This window comes from Pan troglodytes, chromosome 14 (assembly GCF_028858775.2).
Source record: "Pan troglodytes isolate AG18354 chromosome 14, NHGRI_mPanTro3-v2.0_pri, whole genome shotgun sequence".
NCBI lineage: Eukaryota > Metazoa > Chordata > Mammalia > Primates > Hominidae > Pan > Pan troglodytes.
The window spans coordinates 74,963,025-74,985,314 of record NC_072412.2 but is presented as its reverse complement, the minus strand read 5'-3'; the positions used below and the strand labels follow the sequence as shown (position 1 = coordinate 74,985,314).

The window sequence follows — 22,290 nt, the reverse complement described above, 5'->3', positions numbered from 1 at the left end:
AGTAGAACTTAGATATAAATATAAGTACTGTCATCTTATCATAATGCATCTTGTGTAGCTACTGAAGTATTTGTCTTTTCCTCCAAATCGTACAAGTTCTTAAAAGAGTAGCCTATGGTCTATAATCTCCAATCTTATATTTATTTAATTTTTTAGTACCTTGCCTATTACCCAGCTAGCACTGTTCTTCCCGGTGTTACCAAGGACTTTTCAGTTTCCGATTTCAATAGCTGTTGTGGTGATGGTAGTTATTGTTGTTGCTCTGTATTACCTCATTTTTCTGAAGCATTTACTATTGGTGACCATCCATGTTTTATCTAATTTGTCTAATAAAATGTCTGGTCTCCTCTAACTTCTTTTTATGTTTATTGATTGTATTCTTTCTTAGATCCTCATCTCAATTTGACCACTGAAACTTTAGTGCTTTCTAGGTTCTTTCACTGACCTACTCAATTCACTTATTTCCTTTGTTATCTTAAGGAGACTCATGGCTTTTTGCCAATGCCTAAATGTTGATAACCTCAAATCTCTCTCTTCTCCTACTGCTGTCTTCTGAAATGTAGAACAAAACTTGTAATAACGTGCAGGATATCTGTACTTTGATTTATTTAACTTGTCCAAAACTTTACTCATTAGTTGTTACTGTCCTCAAAACATGCACTTGAAGGTACTATCTTTAATCCACTTACTTACATAAGCAGAAGCCCAGAAGTAATCTAGAGAGGTTTCCATTATACTGTGTCCCAAATTGGTTGCAGGTATAGATTGATATTGTTCATCTCTGCCCTTTTGTCAGATGATTATCTCTCATTAAATGTAAGTTTATCTGTATATTCCAAAATGTTTTGAAATATTATTATTTTGTTTGTATTTTATGGTGTAAAAAATGCTTAGACTCTTCTTATATTCTCATTTATGATATCTTAACAAGTCATTCGACTTGGTCACATCAATATATTAAATACCTCTCAAAACTGCTTCATATTTCCTATTACCTCTACCCCCAGTTCTTTTGTTAAGAGCTTTTTCATATCAACCCTGGATTATGGCCAGAGCCATTTAATTAGCCTTCGTGAATCTAATGTACCTCCAAACTCAATCCAATCTCTATAGCGCTGCCAGAGAGCTCTTCAAAACCTAGCATTCAATTTATTTGTTTAAAAATATCTCCAGATCATTATCCACTTTTAAAAAAGAAAATCAGTAAGCCACATAAGAAACACATTCATATTACAGCAGCTGGCTGTACTGGCAGTCTGGTCCTTTTACTCAAATATTCTAATGGTTCATAACACTTTTCTTCAAGAAAACCTTCACTGATTTCCCTAAGTTGGGAGAGGCATCATGGTGTTTTTGTATAATCCTAATCACAATAATATTTACCCTGTAATGTTTCAGTTTGCTTGTGATCCAATTAGTCCATGGTCCTTTCAGAAACTGTGAATCTGTATGAATTAATAAATATATCAGCATTAAAATGATCCTGTATTTATGAGTTAGTAAGTAATAGAAAGGCTGAAATATACAGACCACTTGTTTTAGAATGTCATTTTCTTTTCTGCCACTTGACTATACTAGCTGGTGTATCAATTTATTCTCTTTCAAGCAATGCCCGTGCACACTTATCTCTAACATTTTGTATGTTGTTTCTGTGTTTTTTGCTTTAGAAACCACTATAGAAACCACCAGATTTCTAAGCAAAGAGAAACATAGTTTTGAAAGTAAAATTTGAGCCTAGACTTTGCAAGTGAAACTTGTGATGAATCATTTTAATTTAATTTGTGTATACTTGTGGGGTAAAATGTCATGTTTTGATATATATATATATAAAGAAAATATAAAGATTCAATCAAGCTAATTACCATATCCATCACCTCATCAACTTAACTATTTTTATAGTGACATCATTAAAAATATTATTTTAACAAGTTTGAAAGATATAATACATTATTATTAACTGTGGTCACCATGCAGTGCAATAGATCACTAAAACTTATTTTTTCAGTCCAAATGAAACTATGTAGCTTGTGATTAACATCATCCCTAACCCCACCACTTTCCAGGCCCTCCTCCCCAACCCAGACTGTCTTTCTACTCCCTTTCCAAGAGATAAACCGTTTTAGATTCCACATATAAGGTAAGATCATGCAATATTTGTCTTTCTGTGCCTGGCTTATTTTACTTAGCAAGATGTCCTCACATTCCATCCATGTTGTCATTAATGATAAAATTTCTCATTTTCAAAGGAGAGATGAGTTTTTGTTAGAAAGGAGTAAAATCAATTGAGGCCATGTCTCAGGGGAGGAGAAGATCGGCATGGCATGGAAAAAGTCGAAGTCTGAGCAGAAATAAAGAAGAAATATATTTCAGACAGGAGGAACAGAGTACAGAATATATACAGAAACAGGAATTAAAATATGATTTATTAAAATATTTCCTCAGCCCATATGTTAAAAATCTTTCATCTTTCAGTTATGGTTCATCTTAGACTTACCTACATCTTCTCATTTAATTATAAAATAATGTTATTTGCTATTTCTCACATAACAATTAAATCTTTTAAAGTTTAGCTGATTATTTTTGTTATTAAAAATAGCAAATGCTTACTATAGGAAATTGAGAAAATATAAACAATAACTGTATTTCTTTTCAGTTTTCCTAAATAATTTTTGACATTGATAGATGGAATGTTTTAGAGTTCATTTGAGCCTCTTCTGAAGCTCTCTGCTTAATTTTATAATCAGCAAATCTCAAGATATAAAAATTTGGTAGAAAAAGAGACTAATTTTATTAACATTTATGTGATAAATAAGTGATATAACTCATTTTATTTTGGAAATTAGGAATAACGGTATGCTGACGTAAATTTCTCAAGGCTTTAAATGATTTACCATTGTGAAGTTATTGGTAATTAAAATTATGACCATAAAATTTACTAATATTTTAATGTGTTCTAATTCTAATACCTCCAGGAAATAAGACTATATACAATATAAATAACCTCAAGCAAAATTTGAATCAGAATTTATTTCATTTCATTTCAATTTGAAATAAAAATCATTAATCCTAAAGGAATTCCTACCTTTGTATCTATTTGAGATTTAAAAAAATAATCCTAATTAAGACAGTATTTATCACATAAACAGTTGTTCAGGCTTAATAATAATAATTTATCGGTAGCCTTATGACATTTTAACGACTTGATTCTCTAAATACTTAATATGTGAATCCAATCATTCTTTACACAAACATAGAATCAGAATTTGTTGGGCTCAATGTTTCCAGTGTTGAATCCTTTGAAAAGCCTTTGGTATGCTTTTACTACCTTATGCTATCTTGGACAAGTTATTCAAACTTTTTGAGATTTAATATACCTATCTATGAAATGCAAACATTTGCTAAATTAATATAATAATGAAATCAGTTAATGAATATAAAGCTTCATTACCAGGATAAGACATTAAAAGCAGAAATGTATTAAATGTAAATTTCTTCTTTTCAAACTACTTATTATAATCATACTTTACTATGCTCATATATATGTCAGTATGTCCATCTACTATCTATCATCTATCTATATCTCTATTTATAATCAAGAGAGTTTTAATGTTTAGACTCCCATCATGTGTTTCTTCCTTTATTGTTATATTTTTTTGCCAGCTTCTTTTCCTGAATGATAGACTCATATCTAAAGCTCCAACTTGATTTTGAAGAGACCAGATAAGGAGTATAATTAGTAAAAATAATAACCAATAAAATGATAAAGCAGAGAAAAATGAAACAAAGGAAAGCTAATTCCAAAGGGTTTACTTTTCCTGCAGGCAAAAAAATAGCCAAGTACCATATCTTGGTATTGACAGATTAATCAACAGTTTATAATATATTATACTGTCTTTTTAGTATCATCTCCCTCTGCTGCAGCAAAAATAAAATATTCACTCTCTTCTTAACTCCCATGGGATAAGAAACATGCAATTCTTGCCACATGATCATTTTTTTCTTACTGTTCTTTTCCTCTAATGCATTTAAAGTCTTATGGAAACCCATCTTTCCCATTGCATTTTTTTCTCTAATAATATCAACTTATTTTTTCCAATTGCAATGTAACAGCTTCCCAGGACCACTGTATTGTCCCACCATATTCTGCTTTTTATTGTCAGTTTGTTTTAATGCACTTTATTAAATCCCACTTGCTTATAGATAGAAAATATACCTTATGTATCTGGTAACTAAGAGATGAAGATTTTCCTATTATATACACTAAATACCAAGAAAAACTATATTGTCATTCATGGAAAAGGTATATGAAGTTAATGACAACTTTACTTACTGTATAATAGTGTAATTATTTACCTCTGTTTATATTTGTAAGTTGCATTATTACATGGAATCAAATATTATTTTACCAAGGATATGGCTATAAATAAGATTTATAATGTAGTTAACAATAACTCATATTAGTCAGATATACAATAATGCCTATAAAACTATTCTGGAAACATGTTTTAATTTAAATTGAAAGCAAAAATGTGGCTAGCTCATAGAATAAGCATCCCCTAATTAACACCTTGAATAGGTGAAATGTACTAGAGGTGATGGCCAATAAACTGTCAGAGAAATGCCTATTGGCAGAAGACGTTCAAAAAAGAACGAATTCATACTTTCACCTTAAGAAGTGTAATAGTGTACATTTTTTAAAAAAGAAGTCTTTGCCACACAGAATAACCTTATGTTTTATTGAAGATTTGATGAGATACTTTGTGACAGTATCTCATAATCATATGTTTATGACAGATTAAGTGAGCTTAAGTAAATGTATAAGGTGAGCATGTCTTCATTGAAATATAATTTTCTGAAAATCTGTATGGAATGTTTATTACTATTGTTTATATTTAATCATTTAAGCAATTTATTTTAATTTCAGCATATTCAATATTTTAAAAGAAATTTTTAAAGAAAATTTACAGAAATAGATATTTCTTGAAATTATTATTTCAGGAAGATAGTGTATTTAGTACTTTCATAGAAATAGCTAGTTTAGTAGAAAATATTTCAGTAAGATCAAGATTAAAAGTTTTATATAGATATGTTCAGTTACTTTGAATATATTTTGTAGTCACAAACTATCCCATTACGTGTCTTATTCCATAGGCAGCTATGGTAAGACAGACATTTTACTGAAGTTCTATTGCTAGGACTGAGTAAAGAACTTAAAATCTGTGCCTGCAAACAGGCTGACAACATTTCAATTTTGATATATTAGCTGCTCTTTAAATTATATCATTAATACTTATTTTTAAGACAAATATGATAGTAAAGCATTTTTAGTGAACTATATTCTATAGAAAATTTTCCCATTTTAAATGTTGTGTTTCATGCATGATGAATTCAAAAGTACTAAGGAAATATATATTAATGTGTAACTACTGTTTAAAAAGAAAAGCAATAAACATACACACAGAGTAGTACTGCTAAAATTATCTTGAAGACTTTTAGAGTTAACTCATTTCATGAGTAACTCATGAAATAAAAATTTTCATTTTCTGTTCAAAATTATAATAATGTTGGGATCCCAAAGTACAATTTATCTAGAAATATTGCCTCTCACTCAGCTGCATAGATCAATGAAAGCTTAATATTATTTTTTAAATTATATATTATACACACCTCAGAGACATATGTTAAATAACATCATTCAGTAAGCTAAGAGATAGCATATAAACAATAGAAAATAAGTATGAATTTATACTATTCACATTAGTAGGACTTTCTGCCATCACAAAATTCCCCAGAAGATGTCAATGCAAGGCTGTAAGATGTTACATTCCAAACAGACAAGTGAACTAAAATCAATGAAAGTCACTGGGGACATCAAGAGTATAGCTACAATGTCAACACCAAATGACAAGATGCCAGTAAATTTGTTTGGAGAAAATTTGTTAGGTAAAGCAAAATAATTTTAAAAGATAGTTACATATTAAAGATATACTTTAAAAAGTAACATCACTATACAACTGAAAAATGTACTGTATATGAAGGTCTTTTAAAATATAATTTTTCTTTTAAATATACTAGCGACAAAAATCATCCAAATAAGAGAAATGTTGGGAAAATTATTTGAGAAATAGGTAGCTGAAAATTTCTACGTTCAAGATTAAATATTATAACACTTCAAATTTCCTTTTGAGCATCTATGTGTCTGTGCGTGTGTGTGTGTGTGTATTTAAAAGACACAAAAGCTCTATTTTGTGAGAGAGAAGGAGATAGAGTGAGAGAGAGAGATGGCTGCACAACATGACAATTTATACAGCCATCCAGTGACCACACAGGGCTGTTTCTACAAATCCTTCTCTACAGGGAGAACTTTGTATCTGTTCAGTACTTGTTCTCCCTTGCCTTTCTAAAATATTTTCTAGACCTTACTAACCTATTTACTGCAACATAAATTAATTGTGACAGAAAGAATGGAAGTCTATATTTTTTTCTGTAAGAAAAACCATGTTATAAACTTAGTAGCCAATGACAAGTTTATAACTAGATGATATCTTAACATATAAACAAAACTAAAAAAATGGAAAAATTCACGTCTCTTAGCTATGCACTTTAGAAAAAGCTCCAAAGAAGCATATAAATAAATCTCCAAATAAAACCAAGAATAGACATATATCTGGAAGACAGCTAGCAGTAATAAAGCTTCTCAAATAGAACTCCAGTACATGTCACATTAGAGAAATGAGGGCATGCAATGTGTTACTTATAGTCCTCTATAAATAGTTTAGTTTATGTGTTGTGTGTGCGTGTGTGTAATAAAAGATCATTTAATTTTTGTTAGTAAAATAGGAATTTTACCCGATAATTTATAGTTTAGTTAGGTTTCTGGTTATGTGTGAGGTTGAACTTACATTTCTGAGTTATGGATATCATAGAACTGCCAAAATTAAAAGAAAATGGTGATCATTCAAAAATCGTTCTCATAGCAGCTTATACTAAATGTGCATACATACTGCTGAAACTAAAATCAACACAAGAAGACATTTGGTCAGTGCAGAATGTGTAAATATTTTGATCACTGAATTCTTGATAATCTTAGCAAAACTACAAAATCACAAAATATAAAGAATCGTACTTGGAAAAATAAGTTGAGTTTCTTCAAAACCTGCATGCTTTTCAATTTCTCATTTATTTCAGTGTTACTCAGGACATTGGTTAACAGTTTAATTCTATAGGTCTACCAGATTTGCTAGATCTTCAGAACCTCAACAATATCTGGTACAAACTGAACAACACCAATACTTATTGAATGGAGTATGTAATAGTTAACCATAATTAATCTTTAGATACTTTTGAAGATTTTACTAGATTTTTCTTACCTTTGTATAATACAAATTGTGATATAATGTATTGATTTTAATGATCATCACAGTACATATTTTATTCACAAGTTTTTTGATAGTGAACTTTTTTCATATTTTATTTTGGGAACAATTACTTTATTTGATAAAAATTTGGTATTCCCTATAACACATGTTATTTGAGGTAGTGATGAACATTTAGAAGCTGAGTTTCAGAATCTAGTATCCTTGCCTCTATGTATATCTTTCAACTTCTGAGATAACCTGAGCTTCTAAACTCTTTCATTTAAAGAAATGACTTCCTGGTATCAAATGTATGTGATGACAAACACATTGAATTAAGGTTTTTGAACACTATGGTTTGCAAAGCTAGATAATGTTGATAATATAAAAACTGCAATAAAACCTTGTCAATAGACAAACTCCAATAACACCTTGTCAATAGACAAACTCCAATAACACCTTGTCAATAGACAAACTCCAATGAAACCTTGTTTAGCTGGCAATCATTCTCAGTGAAAAATGTGTTCATAAAAAACAATGAAATACTTTCATAAATAACAACGAAATAACTATATATTCTCAAAGCATTTCACAGTATTGATATTTATCACAGTGATGCACAACTTAACAGTGATATGTTCTGAGAAATACATCAATAGGCACATTTGTTCTTGTTGTGAACATCATAGAGTATACTTACTCAAACTTAAGTGGTGTAACCTACTACACACCCTGGCTACATGGTATAAACCTATTGCTCCTAGGCTACATACCCATATAGCATGTTACTGTACTGAATACTGTAGGCAATTGTAACACAATTTTAAGTATTTGTGTACATAAATATATCTAAAGATAGAAAAGTGACAGTAAATTATGGCATAGAAGATAAAAATTGGCACACCTAAATAGGACACTTACTGAATGAAGGGTGCAACATTGGCAGTCGTTCTGGGTAAGTCAGTGAGTGAGTGAATGTGAAGGCCTAGGGCATAACTGTACATTACCTTATTCTTTATAAAGACTGTACACTTAGACTATGCTAAATTCATAAGACATTTTTCAAGTTATTTATTTTTTAATAATTAATCTTAGCTTACTGTAAGTTTTCCACTTTATAAACTTTTTCCTATTTAAAACTTTTTGCTCTTCTGTAATAACATTTAGCTTAAAACAAAAACACATTTACAGATGTACCAAAATATTTTCTCTATATTCTTATCCTATAAGCTTCTTTTCTTGTTGTTTTTTTCTTTGTTTTACATTTTAAAATTTTTTTTAAAAATGAAGACACAAACACACACATTAGCCTAGGCCTACACAGGGTCAGAACCATCAAGATATCACTAGGCAACAGGAATTTTTCAGCTTCACTAAAATATTATGGGATCACCATTGTATATGAGGTCTGTCATTAACCAAAACATTATTATTGCAGTTCCTGATTGTATTTCAAATGTATTATGATCTATTATCACTACATCCTTACCTATAGAAAGTCACCCAAAATAGAATTAAAACTGATAAAGATCAAGTTAACAACAATAAAAAGCAAAATAATCGAATAGCAATGCTTGTGTAGTAGTTTACTTATGAGAGAGTATGTTTGTTATCATGGCCAATTTTCTCCTTACTCTTCTCCTTCATCTTGTTATTGAGCATATTTTGGTATCAAATACACATTTGTTAATATCATACATGCTCAGATAAAATAATTTTAGGCAATTTATATTAACAATTATATAAAACCACCAAACATACTAAAAAGAAGCCAATTGTTGATTGAAGCTCTATTTTGTATCAGGCAATGTATACACAGTTTTTTATTTAATTAGCAAAATGGAATAAAACAAGGAAGAGAAAACTCTGTGATATATACATTCTTCCATTTCATAGAAAAAATAAATGGATCACACTTGGTTAAGTAACTTGTTCAATTGTAAAGTGTCAAAGACCACTCACATTCAAATTCAGAGTTCTACAATGTAAAATTCCATGCTTTTATAACTGTATACTAGTCCATCCATAATGTATTGCCAAAAATTAAATACTAAAGACATAAGAGGAGGAAGAAGTCCTATAGAGGACTCATTTTATTAATGATAAAATCCAAAATTTAGCTCTGAACGTCTAGTGACCTAAAACTATTATCTACCAAATTGGTTTGCATAGCTGTTACTTTTTATATTCTTTAGGTTAAGATATATCTTCTGAAACATTCATTTTTTTTCATCTAAACCTTTGATAAGAGCAACTTATTGCACAAAGCATTTTAAATCTTTGGCAAAATATATACAAGAAGTATTTTCTTGATTTTACTTCAAAAAGATCTGCATCTTCTGAATACCAAGTGTATATGCAGACAATCCTAGTGATGCTTTATTGAAAAGGTGAGTGCATTTGAACTCTATTCTGGTCTTAAAGGGAAATGGAGGGTGTCAGAGATACACATGCTTAAGAATATTAACAATATGAATCTGACCTCTTCTTGTCAAGCAGGGGTCAAATAAGCTAAAGTATCCGAATGGGTGATGGGTTAACGTACTGTGCCATAGGCCTTATTCTGGAATCTCCAAAGGGCTGTACTGTGATGGTGCTCTAGTATGTTTCTTTCTGTATTTGATGTTAAAGGGATCAGAAATAGAGTTTCAAAGAGCAACATGAAAGTGATATAAGGTGTTCCATCCAAAGGTTATGAAAGATGATTTTATGAAGAAAATCAAAGGTGCTCTATTTGCAACCAAGGCTATTTCAAAACTATTGAAAGTATTTCTTTGGAATCAGAAGATATATATATGTAATCTGCTATAATGAATAGTAGTTACACATGAAATCTAATTAAGTAAAATATCATTGCAATGAAAACATGAAAAATATATAAAACTTCACAGGTACATAGTGCTTCACAGTTTGTAAACACTTTTCTGTACAAGACCTAGTTCAAAATAAAAATCACTTACAAAACTTAGAAATAATAATAATGCTCAAAGATGGGGAAAAGGTTTAAACTTTTAGGTTGATTGATGCTTATGTTTTTAAAACCTCCTCACAGATAGTATTTTTTAGATTTAAAAAGTATGACTTGCCTGAAATCATAGGGAGCAAAAGTGTCACTCTTTAAAATCAGAGTCACCAATTTCCCTCTGTAAAACCTACTGTTGCTAATCATAACAGGAACCACCCTGTGTATGTTTAAACGCCTTTTTAAAAAACATGTATTCATGAATTTCATATTTGTAATAGACTTTTCAGGTAGATGTTACTAGTATCCTAACTCTATGTTAACAATACTAAAGGTCAAAGAAGTTTAACACTCCCATTCAATACTATTTGCCAAAACCAGCCCTGAAATCCAGGTCTTTATTTGAGATCACATGTTTTTCATACTATGCTGGATTGCTAGACTGTACTTCACAGTCAAATCACTCCATTAATTTCAGCACAGTATAGGAAATTTGTAGGTTCTTTGAAGTTTCCTGTATTTAACTTGATAGAAATAATATACAGAAATTAAGAATTCCAAAGTTACACGAAACTCTTTTTGTAATAAAGTGTATTTTTAAAATGATCAAACAAACTTTAGCTTTCTTTATCCATTTACCATAAAAAAATCCTCAATACTAACCTTCCTTCATCGTCCTCACTTTCACATATTCCACAGACCATTGTGATCTGTCTCTCCTTCTATTAATCTACTAAAAGAGCTCCTATTTAAGTCACCACAAACTTGTTAATTGCCAAACATAATGATCTTCTCTCAGTTTTTACCTATGTGACTTCTCTGAATTATTTTCAATGTCATTCAGGTCATTCACAATCTTCTATTGAAAATTCTATTTTTGATGTTGACTCAGCCTTTCCCTTTTAATTTTTGGAAGAATGTTTTTCAAACTTGTTAGATGGGTCCTCTTATTCTGTATCTCCAGCCTGCCTACTGAGCTGAAGTCATACCTTCATTGACTTAGTGGATGTTTCTCTGATATTTTACTCAGGAAACTAAAATCTTTCCAAAATCCAACTCACAATCTACTCACAGAGTAAGGATTTACTTCTGATTCTGCAAGTAAATTAAAGACAATACTGGCCTGTAGGTCTCTCTACTCTTTGACTTTACTTCTCACTACACTCCTCCTGATACACTGTGCTCCATCTAAATAATAATTTTTTATTTACCTTTCCCACTAGCTGGAATGCTCTTCCCCAGGTTTATGCATGACTCTGTCTCTCAACTTCAAGTCCTCACGTTTAAAATTCCTAGTATTCTTTTGTTTCCATCTCGTTTCTTGCCTAATTTTCTTCACAGACCTTATCATCATTTTCCAGATTATATATTTTTTGCGTATCTGTTTAATGCCTGTCTCCCCTACCAAAAATTAAGCACCTTCTGATCAAGGGCTGTTGTCAGTTTTCTTTGTTGCTCTAGCCATCTGATATGACTTGCCCCTGTCCCCACCCAAATCTCATCTTGAATTGTAGTTCCCATAATCCCCACATGTCATGGGAGAGACCAGGTGGAGATAATTGAATCATGGGGGTGGTTTCGTCCATCCTGTTCTCATGATAGTGAGTGAGTTCTCATGAGACCTGATGGTTTTATAAGGGGCTTTTCCCTCTTTTACTCTGCACTTCTTCCTGGCGCCATGTAAGACAAGTCTTTGCTCTTCCTTCATCTTCCACCATGATTGTGAGGCCTCCCCAGCCATGTGGAACTATGAGTCCATTAAACCTCTTTTTCTTTATAAATTACCCAGTCTCAGGCATGTCTTTATTAGCAGCATGAGGACAGACTAATACACCATTTATAGCACTTTGCTTGGTAAATTCAACTCATTGTTGAATAAATTGATGAAAGAATATTTGACCCCTTTCTTTTACATACTTTCCACATAAAAATAAATATTATTTGTGTCATATCATTTTGCAACATAACCTAATTCAGGCCCACAGCATCGTATTTTGTTCCTTGTCAGTGTCCCTGTCTAAGTGGTATTAGTGACTCTTTGCTCTTTTTTCTCAGATCTAGTATCACAGAAACATGAGTGGCATATTTCTAAAACACAGATCTGATCCTTTTAATCTCTCATAATAAAAGCATTCACCAAAGGACAAAGTTCAAATCTGTTTTCATTTTACAACAGGTTCTTCACAGTCTTAGCCTAATACACAGTTCCAACTCCTCACACTCTCCAGAATTATTTCCACATAGTAACTATACCAAACTAATTATTGTAACCTGATCATAGTCTTTTTTCACATGTGTCTGAGAGTTTTTCCTTAGAGCAAAGTTAACTATTCTTCTGCTATCCAACTGGAAAATGCCCTCTCAAGCTTTCAAAACATCTTTTTTATGATATCTTCTCTGACCTCTTCAGGAATAATTATCACACATTATGCTGTTCTAAAATGTCCATTCTTCCTGGAATTATTAGCATCATAATATTGTGCTCATGTAATTCCCTGGTGAAGCTATAATATTAATGAGAGACATTCAAGTGTTTATAGAAAGAGAACAAGTTGAGAGTTGCAAAAAGGTAAATCACATACATTATGTAGACAGAGAAACCAGAAAAAACTGGAAGAAGATAAAAGTATAGAAAATGAAAACAAGTATGTGATAGGAAGTATGCTTGTCAGCATGTAACAATATGCTTCTGAGGTCTGGACAGACAGCACAGACAATGAGGGAAAAGACAAAAATGAATAATTGCGAGGTTTAGTTTATGTTAACAATTTAATAAAAATATTTGGATCATTATGCTTTTCTAGGACCTATGCTAAATTTCCGTGCTACAAAGAATAGTAAGAAAGACAAGCATTCTTCCCTGAGGCCCCAGGTTGGCAGGAAAGTGACTCCTAATTGGGAGATCAGTGAGTTTAAGTAGGGTCCCAGCAACAGGGCAAGGTAAGGAAGCAAAACTCTAGCACACCGGTAAGGCAAAAGTTAGAACATCTTTTGTAGGATTCTGGGGTAAAAGGAGGTTATCAAGCATGGAATTCATTAAATAGTGTCAAGTTAGAGCTCCCAGTCAATAGCCAAGTTACATCAGGGGTAGAATCTGGGAGCAAAGTGTGAGCTCAGTCACTAAAATCGGACTGCTAGGTTCAATTCTGACTAACAGCAAGAGTGATATCATAAGGAGCAACAGAATATGAGCCTTTAGCTAGTTAAATGCCTTGTAATTCACCTCTGGATTACTTCTAAGAACAAACACACTGCAGGGAGTTATCAAGGGCTCCCATAATGAAGAAAAGATGAATGAAAGTGTCAGGAAGAAGTACAATCCTATTTCATTTCCCCTTTAGGCTGTGACGTCCTCTGTGTTAGAAACAATGTTTTATTTATCTTTATATCAGGATTTAGAATAACCCGAGAGTAACTATTAAGTACACGACAAATACCTATTGCAGTGATTAAACAGAATTATACCTTCAGTTACTGTGTTTTGTTTAATTTTACCATAGGGACACGGTGATGTGCTATCAAACATTACAATAGAGGCTATAAACACAGAGTATATCAAAGTAAGAAATGGAAAAAGAAAACAAAACACTTAAACCATATATTCATTTTTCTTGATCTTCTGTGCTATATTCTAAACCTAAATTTTTGACTGCATAATTGCATGATGACAAAGTTTTCACGTGATAGGAGACAAAAATGGGAGACAGGGATAAAAGACAAATCTGAAAATAATATAAGAAATCAATTCATGTATCCTACTTTGATCATATGAATTATTTTGAAATCTATGTTTTAAATGTAAGAAGGGAAAAATATGATGATATTTGTCTAATTAACAGCTTGTATACACTTAATGATATGGTGAGGGATAAGGACAATATATTTTGGGGTACTGTGATTATGGCAACACACTGAAATTTGACTGCTAAAATTATTTTCAACAAAATTTGGACTATGAAGGGGATTCTATTGTTTATAAAAAGTTATCTGCCAGGCGTGGTGGTTTATGTCTGTAATCCCAGCACTTTGGGAGGTCGAGGTGGGCGGATCACTTGAGGCCAGGAGTTTGAGACCAGCCTGGCCGACATAGTGAAACCCCGTCTCTATTAAAAATAACAAAAAGTAGCCTGGCGTGGCGGCACCCGCCTGTAATCCCAGCTACTTGGGAGGCTGAAGCAGGAGAATCGCTTGAACTCAGGAGGCAGAGGGTGCAGTGAGGTGAGATCATGCCACTGCACTCCAGCCTGGGTGACAGAGGGAGACTGTTTCAAAAAAAAAAAAAAATCTGTCTCTAAGTAGGTGAGTTTCCACAGTCCAAGTTTTAAATACTAATAATGTATTTAAAAATAGTCACTGTGTTTCGGAGATAAATGTGCACTTTTACTCCCTCCTATATAGAAGTAGATTTTCTCTGTACTTGTTTTGTTCCTATATTATCTATCTTCATCTGACTTCTCTCCCTAAGAACTAGGTATAGAGCAAATATGATCTTTCTGTACTTTCTTCACAACTCTTCTGTTAACATAGATATATTTTAAAATGTAAACATTTATTAAAAAGCAAAAAAAAAAATGTGCTTTCTTACAGTTTTATTTTACTCTGCCCGTTATTTATCCATGTTTAATTTACCACTAAACTGTGAAAAGCTTCAGGTATCATTAAATCAGAAAATATTTCTAATTTGCATATATTTTTTATGTAGTGGCTGTATCATATGTTATCTACTTAATATTTCCTATTTTGGGGCACCTTGATTGCTTCTTTTTTTTTAAAATAAGTAACTCTATAGTGAATATCATTCTACATAAATTTTTCTCATTTCTGGTTTTTGTATGTTTTTGACTTCAATTTCTTTCCTTCCTTTCTTTTCAGTGAATTGATCTGACTAGGGTTGTTTATATGTTATAATGGATTTTTTTGAATTAACATTTCTAGGTTATTGGATTACAATTTTTAAGACTGATGCAACTGAAGATTAAAATGGCTGACATGTTAAAATAGCCCAAATTAGAATTTTCTTACTTTATCCATATGATTCATAAAAATTAAGCATTCTTAATACAAAAGCCGTTAAAACAAGAAAAGAATCAAATTTGTTGACTGGCTGATGAAATCAACTGCTTCTTATTTTCTCCTACCCTCCCTCAGGGTTGCATGTTCTCTCAGCCCAAGAATTTTCCACCACATAGTTGTGTGTGACTAGACACCTATGATTGCAATGGATTCTCTTGAAGTATTACTTGAACATTCACATTTGAGGGACCAGTTGAGTCTCAAGATGTTATTACTTATATATGATATTTGTTTTATTCCCTAATTAGGTTATAGACATTTCTGGTGCGTCATTTTGTCCATCAGAAGCAGGCCTATGACTCATTCATTTATTTTCATTGAGAATTTGACAATATTTTCTTCATTTTCTTCTAACATTCTCTTCAAAAATATGCAGAAGACATATTTACATACACTTCGTCTCAGCTAGGGTAAAAATGTTTAGTAATACTCCAAATTAAGAAAGAATTTACTCTACATATACATTATATGACCAACTTATTTGGACCAGTAAAAATTATTTTGACTTTACATAGTATATGAACATATTTACCATAAATTTAACTTTTATCCTACATGTGACAATCATGACAAATAGTTTGTGTAATAAATGTCCATTCAGAAACTGAAACCTGTTTTTATTTCCCCTTCACTTCAGTTAGGTAATTATTAGCAAACATTAAGAAATGGCTTATATTACTCTAAAATAATACTTCTTATCTAGTGAATCAGGCTTCTTGGAGATAGATGCAGCTAACAATAACATCCTAAAAGAACAATATTATAGAGTATTATTAGGAAAAATTACACTAAATTCCTTAACAAGTATTCAATACCTGCTAAAATATTTAAATTGAATAAAACAAATATATGTGCCTATACTCTAAATTTCCAAAAGAAGATGAATTTATGCTGGATAAAAAATAAATTGTTCTCATTCTCACTTTTAGCATTTCTGGATGTGTCTTTAAATAAATAAATAAATAATGGTCTCCAGATTGTGATGGTCATTTTCTATTTTATCAATTATGAGAGAACAGAATAAAATCACTTTAAACTATTCATTTCCATCAAAGAAAATGAAATGCCTCCAATAAAAGGCATCTCCAGAATGTTGACAGTCAGGTTTGAGAGCAAACAATAGGCAAAGTGAAATAAAAAAGCAATGTAGAGTGAACACAGTAATTTATTCAGGTAATTAGAAAGAAAATTGCGTTCAACTGAGTACCATAATTGTTTTGAGGTCAGTAAGTAAAATTTGCAATTAAACACACTTTATTTAGTACATGAATAATCATGACTTCACTCTTTTATCTATTGAGCATCAGAAAAATGTTGAGTAAAGTGAAATTAAAACAAACTATCAAACAAGATTTTTTAAAGTTTGTAAATCAAACTTACTGAAAATTCCTTAAAAATTCACCAATATTAGAATTTTCTGTTTTATCATCTAGCATTAACATATCCAAGAAAGTGGCATTGACATATTTAAATTATTTTCAGAGGTGAAGAAAAGCTGTTTATCTTATGTACACTATTTGGTAATTTAGTATCCCTCTCATGTGTTATATTTTTTATAACATTTCTATAATAAAATTCTATAAATCCTGACTTTGCCTGAACTCTATTCGTCTGAAATATTTAGAACTGTATAAAACCTAAAAAATATGGAAGGGAGAATTTAGCGATTATTATATTCCATTCACTACAATAAAAGTATGCATCACTCCCCTACTGATGTTATAGCAAACTGGCTTATAAATATAGATGACTCATTATTAAGTCCCAGAAAACATGTACCTAATGTTTTCTAATCTCTTAGCTTCCACATTTAAGAATCACCTTTAACTTATACCCTTTCGTTTTTAGATAATTGTAGAGCCATTTAGGTTGATTAAAAGGATATCAGTCTTAGAGGACCAAAGATAATTGAAGCTGCCCCTGATACATGGATGCAAGACTATTTTAGATACCTGAAAAAACTCTAAAGTAGATTATAGGATTAGTAACAGATCTTTTCTCTTACAGTGGGAGAAACTTAAGAGTCTGTAATCCAAAAGTGGAGCATATCAAAAGCAGCATTTTTTACAAGTTGGATATATAACTGCAAAAATTATTTCGCTTTTTCATTCTTTCTCAAAACTTATCTGTTAAATGGCAATAGGTTTAATATTGGTAAGCCTCTTTCAGCTTTCAAAGAGTACAGAGTCTTATGCAGAAGATAGATAAGAAACTAGCACTGAGTCTGAATTCATCACTGCTGGGATACCAAGTCCTACATAAAGCTTGGTACTTTGCAGACATTCAATTCATATGTCGAATCAATTCAATATGTTTTATTTTACTTACTTCTTCTTCCATCATATAATCTTTCTCTTAGGTCATGAAATTGACTCAAATGTTAACAATATGAAATCTCTTTTCAAGACATTGAGAACCAAGTAATATCCAGAAACTAGTCATAAAATTTACTAAATATTATAATGAATTATGAACAAAAGTCTATGGAAGAGCAACTATCAGCCTGAGGTTCAAGTAAGGCTAAGATGCTTTCTAAGGGAAGGTAATTCCTGACCTGAGGTACTGGTAGGGAACACGGGTTTAGGTATAGAGAGAAGGCAAGAAGGGACAAAATCAGGAGGCAGCATGTGTGAAAGCCACAGCATGAATCATTTGAGTGACTAGAGTTCCAAAGTGTAAGTCATGCAAAAGAAAATAAGAAGGAAGAAAAGGAAAAAGGGAAAGTCAAAGTCCCTCCCATGATATCTTAGGGCTAATTAATTTGAATTTGATATCAAATGGTTTCTATAGCTAATGGAGAAAGATAATCATGGTAATGATCAGTTGTATTTATGTTTCACAAATATTATTCAAGTTAACATAGCAAAAAGGCATTAAAGGAAGAGAAGACAATGCAGGGAGACTATGTAAAACAGGATGAAGTAATCCATAGGACAAAGTAAGCTATCGGCATTAGGAATGCTAACAAATTTACAGCTTTGCTAAATATTAAGTGATGAAATTAACAAGATTCAGTTATCGATTGGTGTGGATGATAGAAGCCACAAAGCTGTCCATAAAGTTCATGATTCAGAGCTAAGAGAATGGTGGTGCTGTTCATTTAGAAATGATATATGTTTGGACAGGAAGATTTGAAGAGATTTAATCTCAAACTCTCTTTTAACATATTGTGTTGAGTAATATCTCTGTGACATGCAGGTTATTTATATGCCCAAAACGATTTGATACATGAGTTTGAAGCTCCCCAACCAGACATACAGCTTTAGGCTTCTCTGACATAGACTAGTTCAAGTCACAAAATAAGACAAAATTTCTTTGAAGAATATTCAGTGGGAAATACTTATGACATGGGCAGAACCCAGAGGCAAACATGAGAAGAATCAGCAAACAGAGAAAGAGTACCAGCAGAGTGATTTTTTTTTTTGAGACCACAGAAGAGATTTGCAAAAGTGAGAAAGTAGGCCATAGACCCAACAGCTATGGTAATATACTTCACAATCAGCAAAACATTAAGGAAACGAGGTTATCGGTGGACCTCCTTCCTAAAGTAGTTTCAATGCAGTAGTGGATGTAAATACTTAACCAAACTGATTGGAGGAATGAAAATAAGCAAGAGGAGAATGTGAGCTTGTGCAACACTTTCAACAAGCATATTTGAATGGAAATAAAGAAGAGTATAACTAATCTGACATCTTGGGTCAAAAATTAATTTTTGAGGTGCCAGAAAATTTAAAGAAAGTAGAAAGGAACCAAAAAATGAGAGAAAGATTAATGTGATTATATGGGCAGTGGATAATTGAAAATCTTTTGATGAAGTGAGGTCCTGAGAAGAACAAGATTATGAGATATGGAGCAGGGGTGATGGACTTAATCCTAGACAAGAGGAGGAACATGCTTTTCATAGGAATTATGTTCAAAGTTGATTCCTTTTCTTCCTCAATGACAATTTTCAGTTTTTTCACTTGTTTTTGGCTTAATAGGCAAGTATATCTGTTGAGATTCATGGGGAAAAGTCAGATCTATAGGAGGCTATAGGAATATGCTAAAGCTTAGAAATAAGCAAAGGTCAAACTGCTATATGTTTGCGTACATTTGCATCAGAAACCTGAAAAAATGTTTCTATTAGAAGAAACTTCAATGTTACAAATTATTGTCTACTGTTATATCTCTTAGGTGTCTGTGGGTTTTCAGCTCACTTCCTGTTTCTCTGAAATTGCCTGTGTATTGTGTTTGAAAGGGAAGACTCAAAAGCACATTCTCTAACACTCTTTGCACCTAGAGAATTCCAATGGGAACATAGAGGTAGGATAGGGATTGAATGCAATAGAAAACGGTTTCAGTGCAGCCCTCAGGAGTTCAAATTGCTTTTTGCAACCCTGGCAGCATGGTTTCAGGAAGAAGCTGCACCTGCAAGAGTCACATCCTTCCTCCCCCAGGGCTGAGCCAGCCCCCTAATTGCTCATAAATCCTTTTCTCTTTTGCTTCTACAGCCCATCTAACAACTTTGCAACTGCATTAAATTTCTCAGTATCTGAAATTCTAGAGTGATTTCTGTATTCTAGACTTGACACTGACTGATACAATTGCCAAGAAACAAATCAGAACTACATAAAACATATTAATTGTCTGAATACAGGGTAAAAACAAAGATAATTAATATATTTTTACTTAGTAATTAAACAATTACTAAAAAAATCTAAATTCCAACTTCTAAGTTTAACTGAACCAAACACAAATATGCAGTGAACACCTTGCCTTATGAATTAAGTCAGCAGAATTTCACTATTTTTAAAAAAATTAAATGTTTAATGAGTCTCATAAAATAATACACCATCCAAATTTAATGAAAGACAAGCTATATTTTTGAATATATTACATTATCTGAAATTGTGATTGGTAGTTAATGTTATCACCTATGCTGTTAATAACAAGTTGCATTGGCACTTTTGTAATGATTCCACCTATTTTTTAAGATTCAATATTTCTAAGTTTAGCTCAGTGAAAATTTTATTTTATTATCATATTAATAGCATAATAATGAAATGGCAATATCTAAATACAATTATCTCAGCTGTTTAAAGCATTGGGATTGGGAAGACATTGGTCAAAGAATACGATATTTCAATTAGACAGGAGGAATGAGTTCTGCCAATCTATTGTACAACATGGTGACTACGGTTAATAGCAACGTATGGTATACTTGAAAATGCTGAGAGTAGATTTTAAGTGTCCTCATCACAACAAACTATATGATACAATGCATATGCTAATTAGCTTAATTTAGCCATTCCACGGTTTATACCTATATCAAAGCATCATGTTTTACACCATAAACATATATAATTTTTAATTTGTCAATTAAAAATAAATACAAATGTACTTTAAAGCACTGCTGCTGAGAATCTGATTGCAAGTATAATTTTTCATATGGGTGAGGTACATTTCTATGGGGAAAATTCTTTTTGTTGTTTCAACCTGCACTCTTCACCCCAGCCAGCTGTTTGTTAAAAACATAACTGTATTGGTTATCCAGTTCTGGGTTATAAATTGCCCCCAAACAAGTCTTTATTATATTACATAGTTTCTAAGGCTCAGGTATCTGGAAGGGGCTTATTTAGGTGGTTCTGGTTCAGGGTCTTTAACGCAGCACTAGTTACATTGCCAGTTGGTGCTGAAGTTCCTCTTCCAAGCTCACTTATGTGACTCTTGGGGGAGGGGGAGGCTTCAGGTCCTGGCCTCTTCCTGTGCCTCTGTAAAGGCTTCTCAGGACAGAGCTTCCCTTACTGCAAGATATCTGAGACAAAGAAAGGGAATGTGTCAAGGAGATTTTTATAATTATAGACTCTCCCAAGTGAAAACCTGCAGGATTTTGTAACTTATCATTAGAGGTCACATGCCATCACTTCTTGCATGTGTTTTTGGTCACATGGACCTACCTAGGTCCAATGGGGGAGGAGTTACAAGAGTAAAAACACCAGGAAGCAGAGATCATTGTGAGCCATATTGGAGGCTGTCTTCCACAATGCCCTTCCTTTAGAATTGTTCCAATGAGAATACAACGATTTGGGGGATTGGAATTGATTAAATGTATATTTTAGGTTGGGAAAATGTAAACCATTTTCTAGGTAAATTGCCTGCCATCATTCAATCTTTAGTACCATCTTTGCTTTTGAAAAATGGAGTATTATATATGCACTAAAAATTGTACCGAAGTGGGAGAAAACTTTTAATGTGAGAGAGAAATATTTCAAATTGTTTAACAAGAAAAATTATAACATAAATAATTTCTGACTCATAAGTATAGTTTTTAGACAAAAATCACTAGTAGTGTATAAGTGCAAAATTTTCTTTCTATAGCTGTTTTGTTATATATTTAGAAGCTTATTTAATTCAGTAACATTTAAATATACTTCCAAACACATATAATCTAATATATGATTTTAAAAACATTTTTATTCAATATACAAAACTGATCAACACAAAAGATAAATAGTGTATTGAGATAACAGGATTTTTCTATTTTCTTTGGGTTTCTTAAAATGGAATTCAAATAAAGCATGAACTAAAGATGTCAGTCTTATTAATCATTCCGTAAGAATCATAGGTATTCTTCACATCTCCAATAGAATAGAATATCATATTTTTTATTCCTTTATTTTATGTTGGCAACTAAATACTTAAGTCATTTACTTTCACTCTTTTTTAAGCATCTTTAAGACTGCAAGTTTAGAAGAAGTACCACTATACCATAAAAAAAGATTTTTTGTTGTTCAATTTTGTAAATTCCAGTGTGAATGAATTTGCACAGAGGATATTTAGGGGAAATTTATGTTTTAAAATATATGAAGGTTTTTCTTTTCTTTTACTGCTTATTTGAAAGTTAATTTCAGTAAAAACATA

The 22,290-nt window shown here is 31.9% G+C and overlaps 1 long non-coding RNA gene across 1 annotated transcript in view; it reads right to left on the bottom strand.

Annotated features, from left to right (window-relative positions):
* Positions 1–22,290, bottom strand: part of LOC129136839 (uncharacterized) — a 112,068-nt gene that overhangs the window by 9,308 nt on the left and 80,470 nt on the right. Inside the window, exon 3 of the long non-coding RNA XR_008538830.1 lies at positions 1,384–1,445. This is a non-coding gene — a long non-coding RNA (uncharacterized LOC129136839). The remainder of the gene's footprint in view (positions 1–1,383; positions 1,446–22,290) is intronic.